Source organism: Schistocerca cancellata, chromosome 4 (genome assembly GCF_023864275.1).
Source record: "Schistocerca cancellata isolate TAMUIC-IGC-003103 chromosome 4, iqSchCanc2.1, whole genome shotgun sequence".
NCBI lineage: Eukaryota > Metazoa > Arthropoda > Insecta > Orthoptera > Acrididae > Schistocerca > Schistocerca cancellata.
In genome coordinates this window covers 642,680,091-642,707,772 of record NC_064629.1, presented here as the reverse complement: position 1 = coordinate 642,707,772, position 27,682 = coordinate 642,680,091, and the positions used below count along the sequence as shown (strand labels likewise).

Sequence of the window (27,682 nt, the reverse complement as noted above, 5' to 3'; positions counted from 1 at the left end):
TCTGTTACTTTTGTGAACAGTTTTATGCACACAGACAAAACTTTCTCTTCAGCAACTTAATTTGGACCTGATTATCTTCGAAATTGAGAGTGATAATTAATTCTAGTATTCCTGAATAAATTTTCATTCAAGCTAAAAAACTTAATAGTTGTTTGATTAGTTTCTCCCTCCTACATTTTAAATACAAGCTTTATAAAACATAAAATCTTGCTACAAGTCTAACTGATCTAAACTGGCTTACTCCTCAAACTAATTACATTCTCTTGCTCTTGACTGCTACGGTCGCAGGTTCGAATCCTGCCTCGGGCATGGATGTGTGTGATGTCCTTAGGTTAGTTAGGTTTAAGTGTTCTAGGGGACTGATGACCACAGATGTTAAGTCCCATAGTGCTCAGAGCCATTTGAACCATTCTCTTGCTCCTACAGAATGAATGTTCTTAAAATACATTGGTTTAAATTAGTTTAAAATTTTGTGAGTTCTGTGATACTGATACAGTTTTTGTTAGCTGGTATTACAATAGTTCTCTTAAGAACTACAAATAACATGCAACAGTGTTGTACTCATCAAGACAAGAGAACAAGCTACTACACAAAGGCTGTTGGTATTTACTACGAAGGAGACAAATATTGGCCAGATGGCAGAAGTGAGCTCTTGATTCAATGAGTGATGACCATGAGCTACTTGCACATCAATACTAACTCCTTCTTAGGACAGGATCTAGCACTGCCAGTCAAATCACTATGTATTTCACATTCGATAAAAACATCCTATAATTACATGTATGATATTTAATTGGTATTAATTTCCAATGTTATTTATAATACATCTTGCTGGTACAATAATTTAAAGGGGATCAAAAAGTTGGTTCTATGGTTGTAAAGTCCAGAACTTATATGCCAATCAAGCATAATCGCAGTCAATGTTGACACTATCATCCTACCGTCACACCAGGTTGAAGATACCCATTTGCTAAAACACCATGTCCTGCTGCATGAAGACATCCATATCTGCCTGCCACATACCCCTGTCCGAAGGGAATTGTCAACCCTTCAAGCCCTTTTTTATGGGACAGAAGGCATGATAATAATTTGGGGAGAAATCAGGACTATAGGGCAGGTGCTTGAGTGTCTTCCACGGTAGTTGGTGTAACTTCTGCCTCCCCAGTTGACCAGTACCTTGTATTGAACTGTGACCATCACGGAGCTTGGTGCACCATTTCACAATGGTGGTTTTCAACAGATGTGCTGCCCCATACACATTCTTCACTCTCCGATGGATGCCGATGTTTGTCCTTCAGCGGCCTAGAACAGAATAATAGCACATTGGTCCTGTCTGGATACATCTGGTAATAATGTCACTACAGTTCATGTTTCTGCATTTACTATACGCACATCAGAAAGACATGAATGCAACTCTAATCTCTTACCTACATGTTGGTACTTACTTACCTGCATCAGAGTCACACTATGTTATATATACACTACAGCAAGGTCCTCAACAGAAACTTTTTGACTGCCCCTTATAAACTGCCACTATTACCCAAATGGACATTAACAGGGTGAAAATGTTACCACAATTTTTGATGTGAGACTTAGCCATTTTCTGTGTGAAAAGTTCTGTTTTGTCAACTGTAACTTGGAGGAACAACAGTCTAAAATAGCAAAGGAAGCAGGTAAGAAGACTGTTCAACTACGAAAGATGGGAAAAACAACAAGCAAAATATTGAGAGGTCCCAGATAAATACAAGCTTGCTGTTAAAGAAGATCATGCAATACTAGTTGGAAGCAACTTCACCTTGCCGAGTATAGACAGGGATGTCTATGGACTGATTGCAGGGGTTACAGACAGACAGTCATGTGAAATACTTTTGAACACGTTTTCTGAAAATTGTCTTGAGCAGCTAGCCCAAGCCCACATGCAATGGAAATATCTTAGACCTTGTAGCTACAAATAGGTTGGACCTTATTGACACTGTCAGTATAGAAACAGGGATTAGTGATCATGATGTCATAATACCAACTATGATTATGAAAGTTAATAAATCAGTCAAGAAGGTCAGGCAAGTGTTTCTGTTAGACAGAGCAAGTAAGTGGTTATAACTCATTTAGAAAGTGAATCGGCATCACTTAGTTCCAGTAAGATGGATGTAGAGGAATTATGGGCAAAGTTTAAGCAGATCGTAAATTGTGGTCTGGAGAATCATGAGCCTAGTAAGTGGATAAATGATGAAAAAGATTCACCATGATTTAATAAGGAAATTTGGCATATGCTGAGAAAACAGAGGCTGTTGCATTCTAGGTTCAAAAGGGGACGCACAAGTGACAACAAGCAAAGGTTAGAGATTCGTGTGTTGGTGAAACAAACTATGAGCAACGCATACAACTACCACCGTCACACCTTAGCGAAAGATCTGGTAGAGAACCCAAGAAAATTCTAGTCAGAAGTAAAATCCCTAAGTGGGTGTAAGGCTCCCACTCAGTCCCTTGTTGACCTGTCTGGTGTGGCAGTTGAAGACAGCAAAACGATAGCCAAAGTTTCAAATTTCATGTTCAAGAAATCAATCATGCAGAACTGTACAAACATACCATCATTTGACCAGGGACAGACTCCTGTATGGATGACATAGAAGCAAGCATACCTAACACAGAGAAACAACTGAAAGATTTGAAAACAAACAAATCACCACGTCTTGATGGGCCCCAGTTCGATTTTGCAAAGAGTAATCTACAGCATTGGCCCCTTACCTAGCTTGCATTTATTGTGAATCTCTCACCCAGTACAAAGTCCCAAGCAACTGGAGAAAAGCTCAGGTGACTCCAGAATATAAGAAAGGTATAAGAACGGACTCGCAAAATTACAGACCAATATCACTAACTTCTGTGTGCTGCAGAATCCTTGAACATATTCTCAGTTTGAATGTAATAAACTTTAATGAGACTGAGAAGCTTATGTCCATGAATCAACATGGTGTTAGAAAGCATTGCTCATGCGAAACTCAACTTGCCCTTTTCTCACATGATATACTGAAAACCATGGATGAGGGGCAACAGGCAGAGTCCATTATCTAGATTTCCTAAAAGCATTTGGAAAGAAGCCTTGGATGTGACCCTATACTCGGCTGAAAGATTATGACCTAGTTTCCAGACATGAAAAAGTAAGTAAGTGCCAAATTTGGTTTGTAATGCAGAATAAATTTATGTTTGTGTACCGTTTATTTATAGTCACTGTATACTTTACAGTTAATCTGTGTATTTATGTATCTGCACCAATGGGATAAAATTTCACAGAATGGCTACATGTCCATGATATTTGCAGCAAATACAACTTCTGTCTGCCATTTTAAATCAATGTAATTTGAGCATGTACCACCTGAAGATTAAGGAGTAACAATCAAAATGCATTGTAGTTATATAATAAAACCAGTGACAGATTTTCTCTTTTTGTTGGCATTTTAAGCATACAGTAACAGACTCAAAAACCATTCCATCTTGGCTGAGAATATTTTTAAAAACTCACCTCTGACAATTTATGTAACTAACATGATAATAATGATAGTAATAAATGAAGAGAAAATAAAATAATTGATTAACACTTCATTTCTATAACATTTAAAATTTCTGTTTATTGCTGTGGTCCTAAGTACAAGGATCTCTTTTGCTACCTCACTACCAGCACTTCCTTTGTAACCCTCTCCTACATCTACATAACCTTATGACTTCTTTGAGTTATTCCTTGAAGGGCTGTGTAATTACCTCCCCCCCCCCTCCCCCACACACACAAACACACTGCTACAAAAAATTAAACATAGGTGGTGGTTTTTCTAATTCCAGCAGAAGCTGTAAAAGTGTACCTGCCGACTGCTGTTTTGACTTTTTTCAGTAATAAAATCAAAACACACTGAAATCAAATGGAAGACAGCAGCAATTACTCTACAATAACTGCAACAGAATGCGTGTGTTCCAAAGTACAGACACCAGGGAGCAGTGGTGGAAGGTAAGTGGTGCAACAAAGTACAGCCAAGTTGAACTTTTGTGGGATGAGAAAAGTTGCTTGTCTTAAGCTGCACCACTGAAAACTGGGAGTTCACACATGCCACGGCATTATGGTATGTCACTAGCTGTGCCGACACGTTTGTTGCATGTGTAAACCCAGCTTAAGATCTGGGCCCTGTGAGGTATTGGTTTATTTGCTGAATTGTGGGTTCTAGTCTCATAAAGTACATAATTTAAATCACTCAATTCAAGTACAGGACACACAACAACTGATCCTAATAACAACACAATATTTTTATGTATAGGGGGCAGTCAAATGAGACAGATGTAAAAAAGTAAACTGTTTATTAATTTAATAGTAATCACCACAGCTGTTAATACATTTACCCCACTGTGAGACAAGACAGTCTGTGTCTTCATGGAAAAATGTTCGCGGTTTCCTAAGAAGCTACAATTGTACCCAGGGTGTGAACTTGATCATCAGAAGCAAATAGGCAGCCATGAATTTCTTTCTTCAGAGTGCCAAAAATTCGGAAACACCATGAGGAGAGATTGGGACTGTATGCAGCACAACTTCTGCAGCATAGTTGAAACAACCTTGGCAACATGTGGGTGGGTCTCGTATACAATTTCAATATTCTCCACTGTAAAGAAAAAGGACCTTCATCTATCCCAGTGCAAACCAGGATCTTAAGTTTCTGCAATTCGCTTCACTTTGCTTTCCTCCCATTGCATGGTCACGGAAGGGAAGTTCTTAGGGTCATAATCTGCACTGAGGAATTCTGGTCTGAGGAAACTGCTGCACCCTCATGGTCAACAGCTGTTAACTTAAGTCTTTTCACAGTGCCAAATATCTGCTACGATGCTGTTGACTCAAAATGAGGGCTGCCACACATCCAAAGCAATGGCCATCTGGGTTGGTGGCTATTGCCTGGGGTCCACATGCCCCAAAATGGACAGCACCTACTCCTCAGTATGTGTGGAGAAGTAACAGCTTGGTCTTCAACAGTGTGTTCCCTATGTAGCCAGGACTGGCTACCATACTGTGATGCTGGGTGACCTTCCCCACACGTACTGTACTTGGGCAAAAAAATATTAAAAGGTAGAAGTCAAACACACACGTGTGGACTGAACATGACTTACCCTAAATAGATAGCGTAAAATAAAGAAACAATGTGGGAAAAACCATACTCAATGTCCTACAAGCAAGCAAGGTTGTCAGAAGGGAATTTCTCCTAGAGATCAAAACTGATAAAAGATACAGATAACAAAATCTCAGAACAAGGGAGGAAAACATACTGCACTGGCTTGTGACCTCGTGTTCACCATGCACATGCTCACTAAATAAATGTACACTCCTTGGTGGGAGCTTAAAACAAATCTAGTTAATACCTACAAAAGTTTGTTAAGAAGTATTATGTTGATAAATAAATCAGATTAAACAAAAACATCCATGTCACCTGCACCAGCAAACTTCATGAGAACATAAAAGAACTGAAGTTTTTATAATCATTGAAAATTCCTTGTCATGTTTCCAGTGACACTGATTCAACTCAGTCCACGATCAATCTGGTATGTAAAGTACTGCCCTCAGGTTAAATTTATCCTTACATGACATATTTCAATGTACAAACAAAGTTTAATATTTGGAATGGGAATATAATAGTTATTTAACATGTTTAGTTATTAAAAATTACTAACATGACTCTTTTGTCATTTCTAAGTATCAACTTGTCTATATCATATAGAGATTTCTTAAACAAAAAAGGACTAATAAATAAACTGAACTACACTAATGACCATGAGACAATTGGACATACAGAAGCATAAACATTTTAATTAAAAATTTAGCTTCTGAGAAACTGCAAGAAAACTGAAAAAAGTGCAATAATTTTGAGATTATTTCAATACGGAAGTGGAAGCTCAACTCTGTAATTGTGGAAATCTCAGATTAACTATAGAGGAGGTACACATGAGCAATTAAAATATTTTCCAGAACACCACCAATTTTTCTCAGGCAGAACTCTACTTTTACTGGCCTATAACACCTGTGCAACCATGCCTCTACTTGTAGAGTGCTCTTCGTACACATCACAACACTTCTCAATCAAAAAGGGGTTCAATATTCGAGAGATAAAATTTTCTCAGCTTGTAATGAACATATCTTCAACATAATATGTCAATAAATATTGAATAAGTAGAGCTAATCTTATTCAGAAGCTATTTTTCGTATATTCATCTGGCTGTATGCAAATTATCTGTTGTATCAAAGGTCATATGCATGTCTGCATATTTGCATCTGGGAAAGTGCCTATTTGTCACTTAACAAACAAATTTTACAACTCTTCAGCACATTTGTTATATAAGAAATTTCCTTAGGATGTGCTTGTAGTCTTCATCAATTATTTCACCTCACAGTAACAGCCAGTATAAGAACTGCTACAGAAAGAAAATAAATTATCTTCAAATGAGGTGCAAAACAATGCTTTGATTTGTCCTGAAGGATGTCCTGTCATACTCAACAGTTCTGGGAATATATGATAACAATGCTTGGACAATAATACTCATAGATGAGCTAGCAGTTATATTTTCAGTGTAGATCTAGTGAAAATACAGGCAGATGCAGTGAAAGTTAAAAATAAGTCAAGTGCTATTGGACATTTTGCTCAACAATGTTGGCAATGCTTGACATGAAAAAGACACTACGGACCTGGTCAAAAAATTGCTATAACTACCAAAAGAGAGAATAGCTTGTAGATGACATGCTTTGTAAAGCTGAATGGAAGAGATTAAGAACAAACCACAAATAATACAGAAAAATTTCATATAGTTCAGCACTAAAACACACAGGTTGTTTTCTCACCTCTCAAGAGTTACCTAAAACTATCCTTGCACTGGGTACGTAAAGTGGGGTACCATCTACACACAGCAGAGGAAAAGTGTGTTGCCTGTCATTGTCCTATTATTTTATTTTACCAGCAATTGTTTACACCTTCAATTTACACACTATGCACATGAAGAATTACTTTACAAAAGAGAACGTATGGATGGCCACCAGGTTCCTAATTTTTTATTTTGCTATATACTATTAACAGATCATTTTTATTGCCAATCATTGAACGAAGTTGTGAAGTGGTTAATACACCGGACTTGCATTCAGCAGTATAGAACATGGATTTGTCAATCAACCATCCCAATTTAGGTTTCTAATGTTTTCCCCAAATCACTTAGGGTAAATACTGAGATGGTTCCTTTTAAAAGGACACAACCAATTTCCCTCTCAAATCTGAGTTTGGGCTCAGCCCTTAATGACTTTCTTATACCAGCTAACAGCAAGAGTTATGTAGTGCCTAAAACCCCTATCAACTACTAAGTTGATGTACGATATATGTATATAATATGAATCAAACTACTCACTAGAAATTTGTCTAACATGTAATAAAGCATTTCTGAATTTAACTTGCAATTTCAGTTATTTCTCGAGAAATAATATATGAATGTTGATTACAGCACATCCATATAAAAATCAGAAATAGCTAAACCAGTCACAAAGCTGGATTCACATGGTGCTTATCAATATTTTAAAATGGATAGTAAAAACCAAACATGGGAGAAAGCATGTCTACATGCATTGCCATGCCCTTTCCTCATGCTCTGATAAAACTTTAATCTTGTACAGGTGGCCACTCACTCAGTCTTCCACCCCAAAGCTGTGGTGAACACATCCACAGACAATTGTTTGAAAGTAATCCTATTATGTGAATAAGACACACAATGACTGAGATTGTTATCTACTGTACATTTTGCCCACTTATAACAGCAGAATTCACAAGTCAACAGGGTATACTCCTTATAAGGTAGTATATGGTTGTCCTACAAGTTCCCCTTTGAAACAAATAAACTGCTTCCCAGTGTTGATCGAAGGAAGTAAGGAACTTAGTAGTTGCCTTAAAATGGTTTGGCAAAAAGTGCAAGCATAATAATCTCAAAACCACTTCAAGGCAAGATCAAAGAGACAATGTAGTGGCAGTGTTACCCTCATATCAACAGGGTCATTTGGCTTTATTGTGGCCACCCCTTCTTACCTAAACTATGCTTTGTATTCCAAACACTCCTATGTGGTTCAGTTGTGAGATTATGTGCTTTCTATCATTTCATTTGCCTGTGATCCCTCTACCTCCCTGTGAATATGGTAAGTAGCCTGTTTGCACTATGCTGTTGATTTTGGCCTCTCACCTTTCTTTCCTCAGGAACAGCAAATGTCAAATCATCATGTTTCTTGTTTTTCCCTGTCATGTCATGCTGCTCACTTGCAGAAAATTAACTGTCTGTATTGTTGCTCCTGTTTCTGTTTGCTGCTGTGTAATTGTAGTATATACACTCCTGGAAATGGAAAAAAGAACACATTGACACCGGTGTGTCAGACCCACCATACTTGCTCCGGACACTGCGAGAGGGCTGTACAAGCAATGATCACACGCACGGCACAGCGGACACACCAGGAACCGCGGTGTTGGCCGTCGAATGGCGCTAGCTGCGCAGCATTTGTGCACCGCCGTCGTCAGTGTCAGCCAGTTTGCCGTGGCATACGGAGCTCCATCGCAGTCTTTAACACTGGTAGCATGCCGCGACAGCGTCGACGTGAACCGTATGTGCAGTTGACGGACTTTGAGCGAGGGCGTATAGTGGGCATGCGGGAGGCCGGGTGGACGTACCGCCGAATTGCTCAACACGTGGGGCGTGAGGTCTCCACAGTACATCGATGTTGTCGCCAGTGGTCGGCGGAAGGTGCACGTGCCCGTCGACCTGGGACCGGACCGCAGCGACGCACGGATGCACGCCAAGACCGTAGGATCCTACGCAGTGCCGTAGGGGACCGCACCGCCACTTCCCAGCAAATTAGGGACACTGTTGCTCCTGGGGTATCGGCGAGGACCATTCGCAACCATCTCCATGAAGCTGGGTTACGGTCCCGCACACCGTTAGGCCGTCTTCCGCTCACGCCCCAACATCGTGCAGCCCGCCTCCAGTGGTGTCGCGACAGGCGTGAATGGAGGGACGAATGGAGACGTGTCGTCTTCAGCGATGAGAGTCGCTTCTGCATTGGTGCCAATGATGGTCGTATGCGTGTTTGGCGCCGTGCAGGTGAGCGCCACAATCAGGACTGCATACGACCGAGGCACACAGGGCCAACACCCGGCATCATGGTGTGGGGAGCGATCTCCTACACTGGCCGTACACCACTGGTGATCGTCGAGGGGACACTGAACAGTGCACGGTACATCCAAACCGTCATCGAACCCATCGTTCTACCATTCCTAGACCGGCAAGGGAACTTGCTGTTCCAACAGGACAATGCACGTCCGCATGTATCCCGTGCCACCCAACGTGCTCTAGAAGGTGTAAGTCAACTACCCTGGCCAGCAAGACCTCCGGATCTGTCCCCCATTGAGCATGTTTGGGACTGGATGAAACGTCGTCTCACGCGGTCTCCACGTCCAGCACGAACGCTGGTCCAACTGAGGCGCCAGGTGGAAATGGCATGGCAAGCCGTTCCACAGGACTACATCCAGCATCTCTACGATCGTCTCCATGGGAGAATAGCAGCCTGCATTGCTGCGAAAGGTGGATATACACTGTACTAGTGCCGACATTGTGCATGCTCTGTTGCCTGTGTCTATGTGCCTGTGGTTCTGTCAGTGTGATCATGTGATGTATCTGACCCCAGGAATGTGTCAATAAAGTTTCCCCTTCCTGGGACAATGAATTCACGGTGTTCTTATTTCAATTTCCAGGAGTGTATTTACGGAGGAGGTGAAGATAGCACTTTTTACGAGCTGTTGATTATTTATTGTCATGGTGTGCTGTAGTCTCACTAGAATGGACGCCAGAGAATGCTTTATTTCAATTTGAGTTACTCACCAAGTCACATTTGATTAACCTGTTCATTAGTTACTATAAGAACATGGGTGGAGGAGGCAACACATCTGTGACACATTTTTAACACTTTCGTCCCACACTGTCCACCGGAGTTCCTGAATGGCAAACTATTGGAGACATAGTGAAAATGCAGGTTCTTACCAGTTTCCCTTACATGGTGCCCACAACACACCTTCTGTCTGCGTACTATGTCACATGGTGGATTTTTATTAAATTTTATGTGAGTAGTTCACTGTAAGTGCCAGTATGGCACCAAGTGAAGAGTCTAACAGTATGCTTACCACAGCATTTTATACAGCACCTAGTTTTTTTTGTCAGCATTGAGCTATTCACAATGAAATTGTTATTGAGGTAATTCATTTATGCAGCACCCAGTAAACAGCAAATAACATGCAGCATTCTTCGACTCATAAAAGACATCACACCAACTTTACTGTTTCCTGTCACTTATCGATTGGGAATTGTTATTCGTGAATTTAAGTTTGCATACTTATCTTCAAAAAGGGGTTTTATTATTTAAGATGACATTCTCAAGACGGTTTGCACATTTTATTCTTGTATGTATTGAGATAACAGTTTGAATAACTATTGCCACAGGTGCAGTTAACAGTTTACTCAATGATTGTTTCCAGAGAATGACAGTGTGTCTATAGTGTGAACCTCGCTGTCTGCTCAAATATATGTCATAGCAGCTTTCATGAAAGAGGCTCCTTTCAACCCCTCCACAGATGGCAGTCTCTTGGTCCCCAATATGCGGTCCCTGCATTGCTGTACCACTACCTTTTCCTCCACCCCCTCCCTTCTTCCAACCCCACTTGCCACTCTCAACTGGATAGCCAACTGTGACATCAAAAGGTCTTTGCCCTTCCTTGCTGTGATGACTTGTTTATCATAATGTGCAACTGGTAGTGCCTTGTCCTCACATAACCAACTTGCAAAGTAGTGTGTATGGAGTAACATTAATGGAAAAACTGTTCAAAATTGATTTTCCCATTGTGTTCAGCAACTGTAGCCTACTTCGCACCAGCATGGCTTGTGACAGCAGTCCTTGAAGCCCCTGCAATAGGAACACCTAACATGAAACATGGCCTAACAAATTGGCTGTTAGCACAGGTTGTGTGTAAGTGGGCCGGTCTATGCAAAAGAGGCAGTTTCACCTGGAGCCTGGCGGCGAAATTTGCGCATTTTCCCTTGCCACTATTGTACTCCCCGTTTCATCTGCCTCTGTCTCTCTTTGCTTCTTTTTTCAAATTGCAGGAGGAGTATCATTCAGACACTGCACCAAGGTTAATGCAATACCTCAATAAATTCTGGGTTATTATGTGCTGCACGTTTAATCCATTGTATCATGTGTGACTTTCAGTTCCTACTCATTCGCAGCTGTTTTCAACCTAAATCCCATCCAGCAAGGGATGGATGCTAAAATTGGCCAGCCCTCCTACTATAAAGAAATTTGAACGCGCTTCTAGAAAATTACATTATTCTTATCTTTCATTTTCAACTTCAAACATCCTTTAATTATCTTCATGTAAGCCAAGAATTTCGGTGTTAATGTCATAATATGGTCCATTCCCTCTGCTCTATGCTTCACTGCAAGAGTCCCATTACAGGCATTCAATCTATTTCATTATTATCTCTTTACTGTTGTCTTTACTGAGAGGTACTGTTTGTAAAGACCCATTAAGAAGATTTGAGGGAGGCATCATAATTGTCTTTAGTTGAAACTGGAAAGTTTAGCTCCAGTTTTACAATTCTTAATATACTTTGGCAGTCAAGCCAAGCAACCAGCGAAAAGTGCTGTTTTCCAGAACGCTGCTGCACAGCATGGACTCTGAACCAATGCTGCACTGGAATGTGTGAAGTCAGCTGTAATATTCACACCTGGTGACAAACAGATTAGCCACAGTGTGGCCTTCCTCCTGTTGCACTGAACTCTTCTGACTAGAGCTGAAAACTACACTGTGTGAAGTCAGTTGTGCACTGAACTCTTCTGACTAGAGCTGAAAACTACACTGTGTGAAGTCAGCTGTAATACTCACACCTGGTGACAAACAGACTAGCCACAGTGTGGCCTTCCTCCTGTTGCACTGAACTCTTCTGACTAGAGCTGAAAACTACACTTCTTAAAAGATTATTGGCTCCCCATCAATGGGAATGACCGGTATGTGAATCTATTGGAACCACCAGCATTTTACAGACATATTGTTTAATGCATGAGTTTAGTCTTGCTCCTGTGTTAATGCTACCACACCGATGTTATATGTAATAACGATCCACACCAATGTCTGTTCCAAGTTAACCCAACACTATGCAACACATAAGCTTCTCTCTTTCTGCCCTGTCATGTCACTACACACATTAGACACTGCAACTTGGACTTTGGCAATCCAACTGTTCAATTCAGTCACTTGACAAAATTACCACGATATTGGAAGACTTGCCTGTTTCCATGTATGTACCTATGTTATTGTCAAACCTTTAGTGTTATTTTCTCATAGTGATCCAAGGTAATTACCAGCATTACATGAAACTATGATTCAAGGTATGGAGTGGTACTTGACGATACACACACTACCAATAAACACAATGCTCTGACTGCATGTGGTAACTTCTCCTTTACATCAACAAAGAAAAATCTGCCTTTGAAATAACACCAGAGTTTAACTGCTAAGCAGGGACTCAATGGTATACTTAGTGACTTGTAAAGTCATCTTCTAATTACCACATTAGATTGCTGGTGTATTATTGGATTCCCACGTCCGCCCCCAGTAGCTGAGTGGTCAGCATGACAGAATGTCAATCCTAAGGGCCCAGGTTCAATTCCCGGCTGGGGCGGAGATTTTCTCCGCTCAGGGACTGGGTGTTGTGTTGTCCTGATCATCATCATTTCATCCCCATCGACGCGCAGGTCGCCGAAGTGGTGTCAACTCGAAAGACCTGCACCAGGCGAACGGTCTACCTGACGGGAGGCCCTAGCCACATGACATTTCATTTCATTTCATTGGATTCCCACGTCTCTTGGACCGTGGCAATGTCTTTCAGCCCCATCATTAACTAAGAAGTCGAACACTAACAAGAATTCAATCTATATCACCAAAACTTGGATTTCCCCCAAAGACACACTAGCAAAAGGCAGTCAGCAACTGCTGATTTATTGGTGGAATCGCTAATCAAACTACCTAGAATGCATATGTTATGGGATGATAACTATTTTCTAGCTTCCCCAGTTTGAACTCCCTGGCCCAGTTCCCAAAACCTGGTCCACAAGCTGGTTTCCTGTGCCATGTCAAGTGCTGAAGCGATGGTCTGCCATGCTACAATTCACTTACGAGATTGAATGCAGCTGTCTGTTTTCAACTGCGCAGGCTCTGATGTGACATCATCCCTTCTGGAACTACGAGTGCTATGTTGCTCACAGCAGCAGGTCAGTATTTTTCTTTGAAACTGCACGGAGCATATTGTGCAAGCATAAAGTATGTGGTATTTATGAGAAGCCATTTTCTTAACAGCACTGTGACCGAGGAGCCTAACGTGTAGACTGGCAAACTGTCAACTCAGGTTCTATTTCTGGTGTTACCAACTTTTTTTATCCACTTTAGTTTTTCTTCGGAATGTTAAAACAATTAATTACAAAATTTAAATATATTTAAGCAGTTCAATTTATATCTTTGAAATTAGTATATTCTATTTAGCTATGATCACTATCCTTGTAAGTCAAAAGGCTATAGGCTAGATGGTGATAAAATAGGCATATATGAGGAAATTTAGTATGAAAATGTTTTCTGTACATGATCTTCAAAAGAGCTCCTTTTCCAGTAGGTCTTTGGAGGAGAAAACTAGATTTACAGAGTTAGGCAGATTTACTTTACATGTAAATCTAACAACTGAGGGACATGGGACAAGGCTCACCAATTTGGCATATGTAATGCTGAAGATTTTGAAACACTTGCAAAATATTTTCAACAGCATCTAGACTGTCCAGAACCAATCCATGAGCTCTAATACTAAAACCCTCATGAAAATGTAGAAAGTGGTTTACCCCCAACTATCAACGAAACTGAAGACATTATTGAAACCTTATAAAGCTGGAAAAGACTCTATTACAGTGCAACTTTTCATCTCTACCAAAAATAAAAAAAGAGCTAAAATTAATCTTTGAGAAAACCTGAAAACAGAAACAGTCCCACGAGAGTGGAAGGCGGCCCTCATACACCCACTACATAAGAACAGCAATAAACAAGATGTTAACAACTACAAAGGAATTTCTTTGCAACCAGTTGGATTTAACATATTTTCCAAGATTATACTAAACACTGTAGAAACAACACTATAGAGTAATTTAGGTGAATATTAAGGAGGTTTTAGGAAGGGCAGATCATGTTCTGAAAAAATATTTAATCTGAAGTCAATTATTTGCCAAAGATTACTGATTTTAAAAGATGTTTGTTGATTTCCAAAAGGCCATCAATTCTGTGGACAAACTACAGATAAAATAAAACCACTTTCAAGTTCATAGAATATTTCGCCTGAGTGGTCCATAGCAAAAGCTGAAATGCTCTCTAAAAATTTACGCGTAGAGTATGAGGGAGCCATTCTTACAATGGTGTCATGGTCGAGTGGTCTAATGCAGAGACTGACAATTTGTCGATTCAGATTTGAATCTCATAGTTAACATCCTTTTTTTTAATTTATTTTATTCCCCACAGTGTTTAACTATTAATTAAAGATTTAAAATATATTTACACAATTCAATTTATATACATAAAATAAATTTATTTGATTTAGTTATGATGAGTACCTTTGCAAGTCAAAAGGCTATAAGCCCACCACATTGAAGCACACTGGTAAAATTTTGAATGATCTGCAACTGTCCTACCCATTAGAGGCTGTGTAGCATGTGAAAGCAGCCATGTCCTATACCAACTCTGTTGCACACAATGCACAGCTTTTTATGTCAGTATGGCTACCGACCAGCTGGCCACCATGATGAACGTCTACGGCCAAACCATTTCCAAGAACAAATTTGATCACTTTGTAGCATAACATGCTCAATTTCAATAGTTGTTTCACAACCCAGGCCATCTGGATTGGTCCCTCCACCACCAGCTACATTGAACTGTGCAGATGGGAGTTATCCTTGCAATGCATCCTTTGCTCCCATAATCATCCTGGTCTCAATCTCCAGTAAATCAATGTCCCCACACCCTCCACCCAACAGTTTCCTTATCCCGTCACCCCCTCCTACTTCACGGCCCCACATCAACTTCAGCGCATACCACTCCCCATTGGCTCCAACAACTGGGCGTCATATACCTAGCACTTCTGCCTGCCATCCCTCCCTTCCACATTCCTAGCCAGCAAACCAGCTGCCTTCCTCTGAGCCACTAACCACCTCCCCCAATCCACCCCCCCCCCCCCCCTCCCTGCCTCTGCCCACCCCACTCAACACAACCCTCACAACAACATAGTCCACCTGCAAAAAGCAGCACTGGCACCGTTCATTCAGCTGGCATCATGTAGGGCCATAGTACACGTTTTTATCTTCTAGCTCGAAGGATTACTCTGAAAGCTAGTATGTTTTCTTTCTTTTTGAGTGTACCTATCGACAACTCAATGCTTCTGATTTTTGGTGAGTGGTCTTTAACTCAAAAGTATTTACATTCTACCAGAACTTTCCTAACATAAATATATTAAAGCAGAACTGGACATGCAGACAAAACCATATAACTATGATGCGGATAACTGTAGTTGTGTTCTTCACTGACTAAAAAAGGACGAAACATGCACTTAGACATGTTAAAATAACCTACTCAGTGATTTGGGCAGGACTCCAAACACCACATAAAACCTTTTTTTTAAAAAAACCAGCAGCTGTTGCGCTTTTCTTTTTTAAAAACAAAGATTCTGTAACTTACCAAATGAAAGCGTTGGTACGTTGATAGAAACAATAACAAACACAAACACACACACAAATTTTGAGCTTTCGCAACCCAAGGTCACTTCATCAGGAAAAAGGAAAGGAGAGGGAAAGACAAAAGGATATGGGTTTTAAGGGAAAGGGTAAGGAGTCATTCCAATCCCGAGAGCGGAAAGACTTACCTTGGGGGGGAAAAAGGGACAGGTATACACTCGCACACGCACACATATCCATCTGCACATATACAGACACAAGCAGACATGTGTATTACATTTCCTTTTATTTTGTCAAATTAAAAAAAAAAAAACTTGGTTTCACGAATAGCCAGGAAGGATATTTGCTTCAACACTGTATTAAACCATTCAGGTCTGCCACATTAAGTTGTTCCTTTGCTCTAAACCTGAGCACTTGCTGCCCTTCTGTGATTACATACATTCATTCTGCTCATGTACTGATAAGAAGATTAAAGACCTTACATTAGAAGTTTAACTGGAACTTATGTGCCCCTCACACCATGAGGAGCTATCAGCAGATTCTTAAAGGCGAATTCCCCGCCACACACTCCCCTGATGGACACCACTCTCCTGGATATGCAGGTCTGAGAGTATATGACCAACTCTGAACCTAAAATACTGCCCCAAGAGGACTGAGCACACTATAATGAAAAGACAACTTTGGAACTCTCATTCATACAGTTTTCAGATGACGATGTATCTCCATCTAGCGTAATAGGCCTTTTCAGCATCCAAAATAGTCCTATCAAGCACTACCTATATTTTATATATATATATATATAAAAACCTCTTGTATTGCTGACTATGGGAGTATTAGACTGTCAAGTGTAGAGTGGTACCTATGGAAATTGCACTGATAGCAACTGAGAAAATTTATGGTTTCTAGAGTCATACTAAGCTGTTGTTGGTTATTAGTTCAAATTTCTTCCATACACAGCAGTTAATTGCTATACTGTGTTAATTACTATACACCACACACTGGCATAAGAACCTGGGCAGCTGGAAATGCTGTTACTAACTTTCATGTGCGAGATGCAGCCGTTAATAGTACCTGAAAGCCATAGTTTCCAACAACAATGGGAAAAATGCATCGAATGATTTGTTGTGGTAGGTGCAGCATGGCGCAGCCATGCCAAGCCCACCTCAACTGTCAGTGTTTTTCTCTTGCCACACAGACTACAAGAGCTGGTGCAATTCCTCCCAAGCTTCAGGAGCCAAATCATAATTACTTCCCTCTGAGAATCAGGGTATTGTCCTTCAATACAGATTCTATTAACAAGTGTACCGAGCAGGGTGGCGCAGTGGTTAGACACTGGACTCACATTCGGGAGGACGACGGTTCAATCCTGCGTCCGGCCATCCTGATTTAGGTTTTCTGTGATTTCCCTAAATCACTCCAGGCAAATGCCGGGATGGTTCCTCTGAAAGGGCACGGCCGACTTCCTTCCCAATCCTTCCCTAATCCGATGAGACCGATGACCACGCTGTCTGGTCTCCTTCCCCAAACCAACCAACCAACCAACCAACAAGTGTGAGAGGGTGTAGTGTTTTGTCTCAACTTTCAAATATTGCAACATGTAGCAGTGTGCTTCATCTGGCTCTGGCGTTGTATTGAGAGCCATGTATAGTGGATGCTCCAACTTCTTCATACAAAAGAGGCAGTTGTACTCTTGTGTTACTGGAGCTAAAGCCCAAATGTGTACTCAAATAATTCCCATTTGCACTGAGTGTGTTACCTTGACTGGCATTTGATGTAATTTGTTTGAAGCTTTTGAAATTATCTGGGCTACAGCTTCCTGTGTAGTGATTAGACCACCACTGTACTGTATGGCCACTGCAGTGTCTGCACTACGTTTCCCTTGGATCCTTCTTATTGGCTCATATAAAGTGGGTGACTGTGTGAAATGGCTAACAGATTGTAAATATTCTAACGATGACTGCTTTTTACTCTCTCCAATAATGTGCTGAGCTTTTACTCTGGGAATGCGAAAGGCAGCAAGCTTGTCAGCAAATGGTGTACAGTCAAAGTTTCACAATGCCACCTGCCTGTCCCTGATGGCTAAATAGCACTACTGCCTCCATGTATGAACTATGGACATTCGTAATAAAGACTAAAAGAACTATAGCCCCAAATTGTATGCAGTAAATTAAACTCTGTGACTTAGTATAACGGCTTGCAGATGTAGCCTATGTGCTGTGGAGCTATTAGGAAGCTTACTAAAGCATTAGTTGGATCTCTATCAGACAACACATGCAGTTGAGAATTATGACAATGCTACATCAAAAAGAGGAAGGAAGAGAACATAGGCACCCCATGCATGAAGCAGTGTTTCACTTCTAAGAGGATGTCCTGAAAAATTTGCTGGAACCCATATGCTTCGACTAGTGATAAACAGTATGGTATAATAACAATAATGTTGTGTGACAAGGGCCTCCTGTCGGGTAGACCGCTCATCTGGTGCAATTCTTTTGATTTGATGCCACTTCGGCAACTCGCGTGTCGATGGGGATGAAATGATGATGATTAGGACAACACAACACCCAGTCCCTGAGCGGAGAACATCTCCGACACAGCTGGGAATCGAACCTGGGCCCTTAGGATTGACAGTCCACTGCGCTGACCACTCAGCTACCGGGGGCGGACAACAGTATGGTGGATATTACACATTTTATCAAGTATTGGGACCACATGGGAATCTGTAGGTTTTGGTTGGCCATGTTCTTTCTATTACGCCTAATAGTGTCAAACATTTTAAAAACTTGAAAATATCAGACCACAGTGGGAAACTATTTGTTTCAATGTTCTGTTTGCAACCTAATAAAAATTGTGATTTGACATTTGTTGTCGTAACCAACTCAAAACCTAGGTGTAGGACTACACTACCAATCTGTCTGTCATCACAATCTCCAGTTTCAAAAAAGTGCTTGCTGTCATAACATGTCCATTGGCTTCAAAAAATCTCTACCAAACTATGACATTCATATCCATCTTAGACCTCAGACAATACAACAGAGCTTTTTTAAGGACATCATACTCACCTTAGGGCCATTTTTAAGTGGTACTGCAGTATTACTCAAAAATGGCCTGAAGTCCAAATTTGGAACAGTTATATAAATAAATTTCTACAGTCAACAGTGAATATGTTGTCCTTTAAAAAATTCTACACAACTGAACCCTAACTGTGAGAAGTTAATCACAACAGAGTCGACCACAAAAACCTCCATTTCGCATTACTGATCGAAGCAGAATGGCAGGACTGCAATCTACAATACACCAGGCCTGGGACATTAACTGGTGATGTGATTTTCCATGTGAAATACCTGCCTGGCGATTGGAAAAACTTGAACATTACAGTAGTAGTAATGATAACATGATCAGACAGCAAGAGCTCTTCAATCCTACCACAGCACAAATCTTTAACAGTGTCTATGGCCAGTCTGTTCTGAAAAATATTCAACATCACTGGGTTTTCCTAGGAAGACAATCTGTCTGTTGTCCAGTGGAGTATAGTCTCTGGCTGATAACATGTAGGTCCCACATTTGGTTCTAACCTTCTGCCACTCTTTAAGAGTTCAAGAAGGCAAAAATAGAAGCCTGTATTAACACTTTTTTAATTAGTCCAATGTCTCTCTCTCTCTCTCTCTCTCTCTCTCTCTCTCTCTCTCTCTCTCTCCCTCCTACCCCCTTCCAGACAAAACAACTGCACACCCAGTAATAATACAGACTGCTAGTCATGGAAAATAACGCTGTTATTTACAGATAATAGACGACGCACAAATCAAACAACACAGTGATATACACGGCTGATTTGTTCTACCGCAAATAAGACCATCTAGTGAATCATTCGTCTCTGTTCGGTACAAAGAACTTAAAATTATTTTGATCAAACACAAGCTACCATCCTTTTCGTAACTTACACAACAGTTTTCTTACGAACGTGTATAGAACTTGCACGATTACTTACGTTAAGCGCTCCAATTGTTAGATATACAGAAACCAAGTACAAAATAACTCCAGTGTTTTAACTATTGGGCAGTGCTTGCGGCAACAACTCCAAACCCTTGCCTATGATGCGCAATGTGCGTAAACAAAAACACAGCACAAAATTACAACAGTGTTGACATTCATATGTTTTGTTAGCCAACATTCAAATTCAGCAACACAACTTCCGAAAAAAGAAATGAATCTCGATGCAGCAGAAGGAAATCATGTTAGCCAACAGTACAACCAGGAAAGACGATCTTAATTTGATACTAGTATGGGATGTTCTCTGTGGCAGCGCAAGATGATAAGGATTTCGAGTGTGAACCGGTATCTTACGCTATGATACTATCGGAAAAACATGCGGCAATGTTGTGGTGGGCTTCCAACTGGTTGATGTTTCGCAGCTGATTACTGACAGGTAGCACATGCTTACAGTGACTCATGAGTGCAGGATATAGTAGTGTAAAGGGCTTTATGTTGTTATTGGCTGTCTCTGTTGATTAATTACAGTAATCTCGGCGTTTGGAAGCTTGTTTTATATTTCAAGGTAAATGTCATCTCGCTGTAATAATATTTGTTAGACTAATATCTAAATTTAGGCCTACCGAGGTTGTGTTGTCGCGCCACTTATACCGACTGTACAGTTTATGTGGCTACTGCTTTTGATACTGTAAGATTAGATACGGAGAGCTGACAGAAGGGACTCGGTCCTGCATCATCATGTCAACAACGACTTACTGTCAAGGCATTGCCCCTCTTTAATTTGCGTAACAGTATAATCAAGCGAATACACCAGCTCTGTGTTTTTGAAGATAGTGAACCAACATACGTCGTGTTTCGAAATTCTTCTAGTGATGGATCCTAGTATTTGTTATTAGGAAGAACTGCTGTTGGTATAAAGTCAAAGAACGAATATGCTGTACATGTTAGTCCCCAAATCTGAACGCATAAGTAAAAAATTCCCAACATTTAAGGCCATACCAAAGTGTGAGCGATTTCGAGTGGGTGGGGGGGGGACTGCAGATGATACTTTTTAAGGCACCAATGTTACATGCAACTAATAGTTTGTAAACTATGATTATACACCATCAATCACAGAAAAAAATTACCTGCTATCCATCGAAGTTTTTCCTCATTAATTGCTTTATTTTGTCGTATGTCAAGTGATCTTGACAGCCACTAAATTTGCAGAGAGAGAGAGAGAGAGAGAGAGAGAGAGAGAGACTAGAAAAGAAAATATATTGACCTATCAAATGATAGCCATGAAATTTTGACTATGTTTTGGGCATCTACTGGTTTCTGCTTTTTCATTTTTTTGTTTTCTTAATTCAAAAGAGACTCTGTTGGTGTGAGTAATTATAATTATTTCACAAGAGAACATAAACTTCATCCTCCCATCCTCACCATAATGTTCAACTTTTATGTTAGAACATATAAATATTGGCCTCAGAATTGCATGCTATTCTTTGATCCCACCAGATACTACACTAGTGGTAGCAGACAGCTACATTATTGGGGTACATTTTCTAAAGCACTCAGGTAATAGAAGAAATGGAACTTTCAATGCATGAGACTCAGTTGGTTGTTGAATGTCAATTTTTTTACACTATTGAAGTTCTAAATCTGCACTACCAAACGGGAAATGTAAACATATACTGGGGTATGGTTTACCATTTAGATTTATTGTACTTTTCACTAAAATAATTTTCCATAGAATAATAGATATTTAATTCAAATTGAGATTGTTTTAAAGACTTGCGTTTGGGAAGAGTTACATAATGTCTCCCATACCCTCTTCTCCTTTGGATTTTCCATAATTTGTGTTATGTATGTATGTAATATTTGGCAAAATACCCTGCCAAGATTTCTCAGTTGTGTAATACAAATTTTGTGATTTAACTTGTAATATGTTTTTATGACAAAAAGTGCAGTAAATATTGTCTGAACATAGACATCGGTGTGCACTGAATATCAATCTGTGACTACAACAAAGATTTTATGTAGTGCTGCTATAACAATCTACTCTTGCTGTGTTCATGATACATACCTCTAAGTGACTGGTAGTCATTCTGATAAGAGGAAGTGAAGCGTTCTTCCACAGCGCAGGGACCCTTCCTTGCAAGAGACACCCAATGACCAAGATTGCACAAGTAACTATCTAATTGGTCGCATAAGGCTTGCATTACTTCGGCAGTTTGTCCATCCGGTCCTGGAGATTTTTTCTTTTGCAGTCTTAAAATTATATGCCTAATTTCTTCTTGTGGAAAGGGGTACACAAGTTTACTGTTCCTATATTCTTCCCATAACATGTCCTGTAACCTACGAAGATCATCTGTCTTGCCTTCTTATCCGTACTCAAGAAGTAGGTTTCTCATTAGCAGGGCAACTGACTGTTCCCAGCATTCTCTTACCATCCCATCATTCCTTCTGAGAGTGGATAAGACTGTTGGTGACCACATTTTCTTGCAGACTATTTTGTATGGTACACCCCCAGGGATCGGTGACTAAGTTAGCCTCCACAAATTGCTTCCATCGTTCCATTATGTTTTCCACCAATCTTCCTTAAAATGTTGTTTAAAATATCTATATCTATGCAACCTTCGAATTCCTTTTTCTTGAGTCATGCTGCTCTGGTATAGCTTCCTGGCTCTTCGTGTGTTACATCTTGATTTTTATAGTTCCTCGGTCCAGATGCAAGGTACTCCTTTAGAATGACCTCTGCTGATAGGTATTGATGCCTCCATTTCCCTATGCATAGCCACTGTCAGTTCTTGCACTTCAACATCTACATTATCTCCCAGTGATGGAGTTCCTGGACTCTGAAACACTCTTCTTAATTTTTCCCTGTTAGCATCCTTGATCTTATATTCGAGCCTTATGTGCATGTTTTTTGTGTCATCTTGGATTTCCCTTCCAGTGATAGTATAATGTATGTTATTGTGGTCACTCACAACCTTCCAGTCTCTCGCACTGTGCATTGCTGCCGTATTTGCTAAAGTGACATCAGTACTTGATGTTGCTGTGACCCTTCCTTTGTAGGTTGGCAGATTGTGAGGCACATTCAATACCGATAGGTTGAGTTCCACAATGGCTTCTTCTAGTTGTCTTCCACAGTCATCAGTCAGGCGGGTATGCCACAATACTGACTTTGCATTTGTACCAATGGAACACCCAAGAGGCTTAGTTCGTCATTTTTTTTGTCATTAGTCATCTGGCTGGTTTGATGCGGCACACCATGACTTCCTCTCCTGTGCTAGCCTCTTCATCTCTGAGTAGCACTTGCAACCTACATCCTATGTGACTAATATCCTTAAGTCTTAGCAGATACTCATCTATCTCATGACTAAAATGAAAATACAGTTAACAGTTCCTCACAGATTACGTGTTCTGAACAGTATTGTGATATTTTTGTCACTGTAATGGCCTTGTTAAGTACTATTATTGCTGCCATAGGATGCTGACCTTGTGTGACTATCTGGGCAGTTATTGGCATACTGGTGATCTGTACTGCCTTCGTATATGGTTCTTGGAGGCACTCTTCTAGCCTCGTGCAATACGCTGAAACTTCTCATGGCATTAAACTTGTCCTATTTTTATCTCCATTAGGGGTGATAGGTTTATATTCGACACACTTGGTCTACTCGCCTTTAATCAAATGCTGTATTACCACGTGTCATCACAAAGTGCTTGTACAGAGTATCTAAAGAGAATGATTCATTTCCTCTGACAGAAACCTGCTTCAGTAGCTTCTCCAGTTTTTCCACTTCTGTTGGCAGGTTGTTTACTCTGAGGTGGATTCTATCCACAAAATCAGGTACAGGGAAAGTAATATACTCCCCTTCTGGATGCTTATATCTTACTAGATGTCTTAACACTGTAGTAAGCGTCGTTGGCTCTTCCACTCTAGTGAGTTGCATAATGCTCTCTATGCGTTCATAAATCTGTCACGGGTCTGTTCTGATCTGTATGTTACTGTTTACTTCTTTGTAGAAGGTGTTTGTTTCCTGCATGAGCTGGCTCTGAGTCTTGCATTGTTTTTGTTGCAGATTCACTTCCTACATTGGCAAACCTTCTTTTGCTTCTGTAGGTAGCACAGTTTATTCCTCAGGCTGTGTGTTGTCACATTCTACATACAACTGCCCAGTTTGTGCCACCAAATCCAGTTCGCTTATGTCACTCCCAGATCTGTCTCTGATCTTGCTTCTGTTATACCACATAGTTATGAATTTTCACCAAAAACTTCTCTCCTGCTTTTTTGTAGGTGCAGGATGCTGTACTTCAGTCTGTGTTGCATGCTCTGTTCTATGGTACTTACTGCTCACTTTTTGCCATAAATTCCTTGCTCTTCTGACACCTCCTCCTCGATGGTGACATGTTTCTTACATAGCTTGCACTTTGTGTCATTACAGTCCTCATTGCTTTCTACTGTTATGAAAAACCTACCCATAATCCATTTTTAAAATCTGCCTTGTTAGGAGGGTTTGATATATGTGACATTTGGTTTTGTTCCCTGTGCATTTTTTACACCGATATTTACGTGGCACACACACTACTGCGTGTTTGATTTTATTACAGTCTTTTGTAATATGACCTCTTTCCCCACAGTGTCCACAACTTACTACTTGTTTATCGCAATGTCTTGCCAAATGACCTAGGTCTAGGTCTTGGCATGGAATGCAGTGCCTCAGTACCAGATAGTCTCTCACTGAAACCGAATGAAACCCAAGATATACTTTTTGTCACTTCATGAGAACTGTTCTAACCTCGAGGCTCACTTCAGTAACTTGATGGACCACTTTTCTTCTCTTTGGTGCTGTCGTCAATTTCCGTAGTCAGTTCATCTTCAAGGTTCTGCATATACAGTGTGTATACGACCCGGGACAACCAGAAGATACGGGAAAAACCCGGGAATTTTCTCATCCGGGAGAAAACCGGGAAAAACCTGGGAATTTTTTAGAATTCCGGGAATTTTTCATTGTTTTAGTTTTCAGTGAAATTTTTGTAACTTTGACTGGTAAGAACCAATACTCTAACAAAGACTATTACTGTATCTTGGCAGAATAATACTGCAGCAATAAAAAACGAACAAGAGGGAAAAAAAACGAAAATAAAACTTAAGTTGCAAAGGAAATGCGCCATATACAACAACAAAACACAGTGCTCATGTAAGCGTCCGCCAACAGCAAAATGTGCCAAAGGCTTTAGGAAGACTATGCAATGTTTCACAACAACAAATTGCCTCCGATGAGTGTGACTTCACAACTTTTTACAATAGATTCATTTGAGTGGTTGCTAGCGAGCTTCTGCGCATGTGCAGTTGAGTCATGTATGACTAGTACCTTCTCCCACTTCTGGCTACAGAACTGTGGCAGCTAGCTACACTGTTGTTGTTAGGGTCTTCAGTCCTGAGACTGGTTTGATGCAGCTCCCCATGCTACTCTATCCTGTGCAAGCTTCTTCATCTCCCAGTACCTACTGCAACCTACATCCTTCTGAATCTGCTTAGTGTATTCATCTCTTGGTCTCCCTCTACGATTTTTACCCTCCACGCTGCCCTCCAATGCTAAATTTGTGATCCCTTGATGCCTCAGAACATGTCCTACCAACCAGTCCCTTCTTCTTGTCAAGTTGTGCCACAAACTCCTCTTCTCCCCAATTCTATCCAATACCTCCTCATTAGTGATGTGATCTACCCATCTAATCTTCAGCATTCTTCTGTAGCACCACATTTCGAAAGCTTCTATTCTCTTCTTGTCTAAGCTATTTATCATCCACGTTTCCCTTCCATACACGTCTACACTCCATACAAATACTTTCAGAAATGACTTCCTGACATTTGTATCTATACTCGATGTTAACAAATTTCTCTTCTTCAGAAACGCTGTCCTTGCCATTGCCAGTCTACATTTTATATCCTCTCTACTTCGACCATCGTCATTTATTTTGCTCCCCAAATAGCAAAACTCCTTTACTAGTCTAAGTGTCTCATTTCCTAATCTAATTCCTCGAGCATCACCCGACTTAATTCGACTACATTCCATTATCCTCGTTTTGCTTTTGTTGTTGTTCATCTTATATCGTCCTTTCAAGTCCTTTGCTGTCTCTGACAGAATTACAATGTCATCGGCGAACCTCAAGGTTTTTGTTTCTTCTCCATGGATTTTAATACCTACTCTGAATTTTTCTTTGCTTGCTCAATATACAGATTGAATAACATCGGGGAGAGGCTACAACCCTGTCTCACTCCCTTCCCAACCACTGCTTCCCTTTCATGTCCCTCGACTCTTATAACTGCCAGCTGGTTTCTGTACAAACTGTAAATAGCCTTTCGCTCCCTAAGAGTTTGACAGAGCACTGAAAGACCTGAATCGAAACAAGGCCCTGGGAGTAGACAACATTCCATTAGAACTACTGACGGCCTTGGGAGAGCCAGTCATGACAGAACTCTACCATCTGGTGAGCAATATGTATGAGACAGACAAAATACCCTCAGATTTCAAGAAGAATGTAATAATTCCAATACCAAAGAAAGCAGGTGTTGACAGATGTGAAAATTACCGAACTATCAGTTTAATAAGTCACAGCTGCAAAATACTAACGCAAATTCTTTACAGACGAATGGAAAAACTGGTAGAAGCCGACGTCGGGGAAGATCAGTTTGGATCAGTTCGGCGACGTTTCCAGCAGCATGGACTATCAGATCGGAGACCATGGCTGCGGTTACTCTTGACACTGCATCACAGACAGGAGCGTCTGCGATGGCGTACTCAACGGCGAACCTGGGTGCACGAATGGCAAAACGTCATTTTTTCGGATGAATCCAGGTTCTGTGTACAGTGTCATGATGGTCGCATCCGTGTTTGGCGACATCGCGGTGAACGCACATTGGAAGCGAGTATTCGTCATCGCCATACTGGCGTATCACCCGGCGTGATGGAATGGGGTGCCATTGGTTACACGTGGCTCTACCTTTCATTTGATCCCTGCGAATCCCTACGTTTCAGCAGGATAATGAACGACCGCATGTTGCAGGTCCTGTACGGTCCTTTCTGGATACAGATGATGTTCGACTGCTGCCCTGGCCAGCACATTCTCCAGATCTCTCACCAATTGAAAACATCTCGTCAATGGTGGCCGAGCAACTGGCTTGTCACAATACGCCAGTCACTACTCTTGATGAACTGTGGTATCGTGTTGAAGCTGCATGAGCAGCTGTACCTGTACACGCCATCAAAGCTCTGTTTGACTCAATGCCCAGGCGTATCAAGGCCGTTATTGCGGCCAGAGGTGGTTGTTCTGGGTATTGATTTCTCAGGATCTATGCACCCAAATTGCGTGAAAATGTAATCACATGCCAGTTCTAGTATAATATGTTTGTCCAATGAATACCCGTTTATCATCTGCACTTCTTCTTGGTGTAGCAATTTTAATGGTCAGTAGTGTAAATAAGCAATAGCAGCAAGCAGCCAGATGCTATCCGGAAAAATTTTACTGGTGCGCCTAAGCTGCCAGATTCACGTGTACGCAACAGGCCTGGGAGCAAACCTGGGTACTGCCCCAGGCGGCAGTTTCGGGGGGAAGGGTGCCAAATTCATATTATTGAGGAAAAAGACCTTGTTTCACAAAGCGCCTAGCGTCCAGCGCACGTTGGTCTATCGATTATTCATATGATTTTGAACGCATCCCGGCTGGTTTTTGAACATTTTAGAACAAATTCTAAGTTGATTTATGAAAGAATAGCAAGTTGATTTTTGAATGCTCGCGTAGTGTATGTGATGTCTCTGCCAGCGGAATCCCCGTCACATCTAGAAATAAACTTTCCTGCAGACAAAA

The 27,682-nt window shown here is 40.8% G+C and overlaps 1 protein-coding gene and 1 long non-coding RNA gene across 5 annotated transcripts in view; one reads left to right on the top strand and one right to left on the bottom strand.

Annotated features, from left to right (window-relative positions):
• Window positions 1–774: 774 nt before the first annotated feature.
• Window positions 775–20,005, bottom strand: LOC126183373 (uncharacterized). The gene is made up of 2 exons (XR_007536726.1): window positions 19,830–20,005; window positions 775–1,302 (listed from the first exon to the last, which is right to left on the bottom strand). It is a non-coding gene; the product is annotated as an uncharacterized LOC126183373 (long non-coding RNA).
• A 95-nt stretch (window positions 20,006–20,100) lies between these two features.
• LOC126183372 (oxysterol-binding protein-related protein 11-like) overlaps window positions 20,101–27,682 on the top strand; it is a 194,370-nt gene continuing 186,788 nt past the window's right edge. Inside the window, exons 1-2 of one of the 4 annotated variants that reach the window (XM_049925303.1) lie at window positions 20,101–20,267; window positions 20,360–20,396. The gene's annotated coding sequence lies outside the window, so the exon portion shown is untranslated. Of the gene's footprint in view, window positions 20,397–27,682 lie in introns of all 4 variants that reach the window. The other 3 variants (XM_049925305.1, XM_049925302.1, XM_049925304.1) reach the window with 3 other exon arrangements.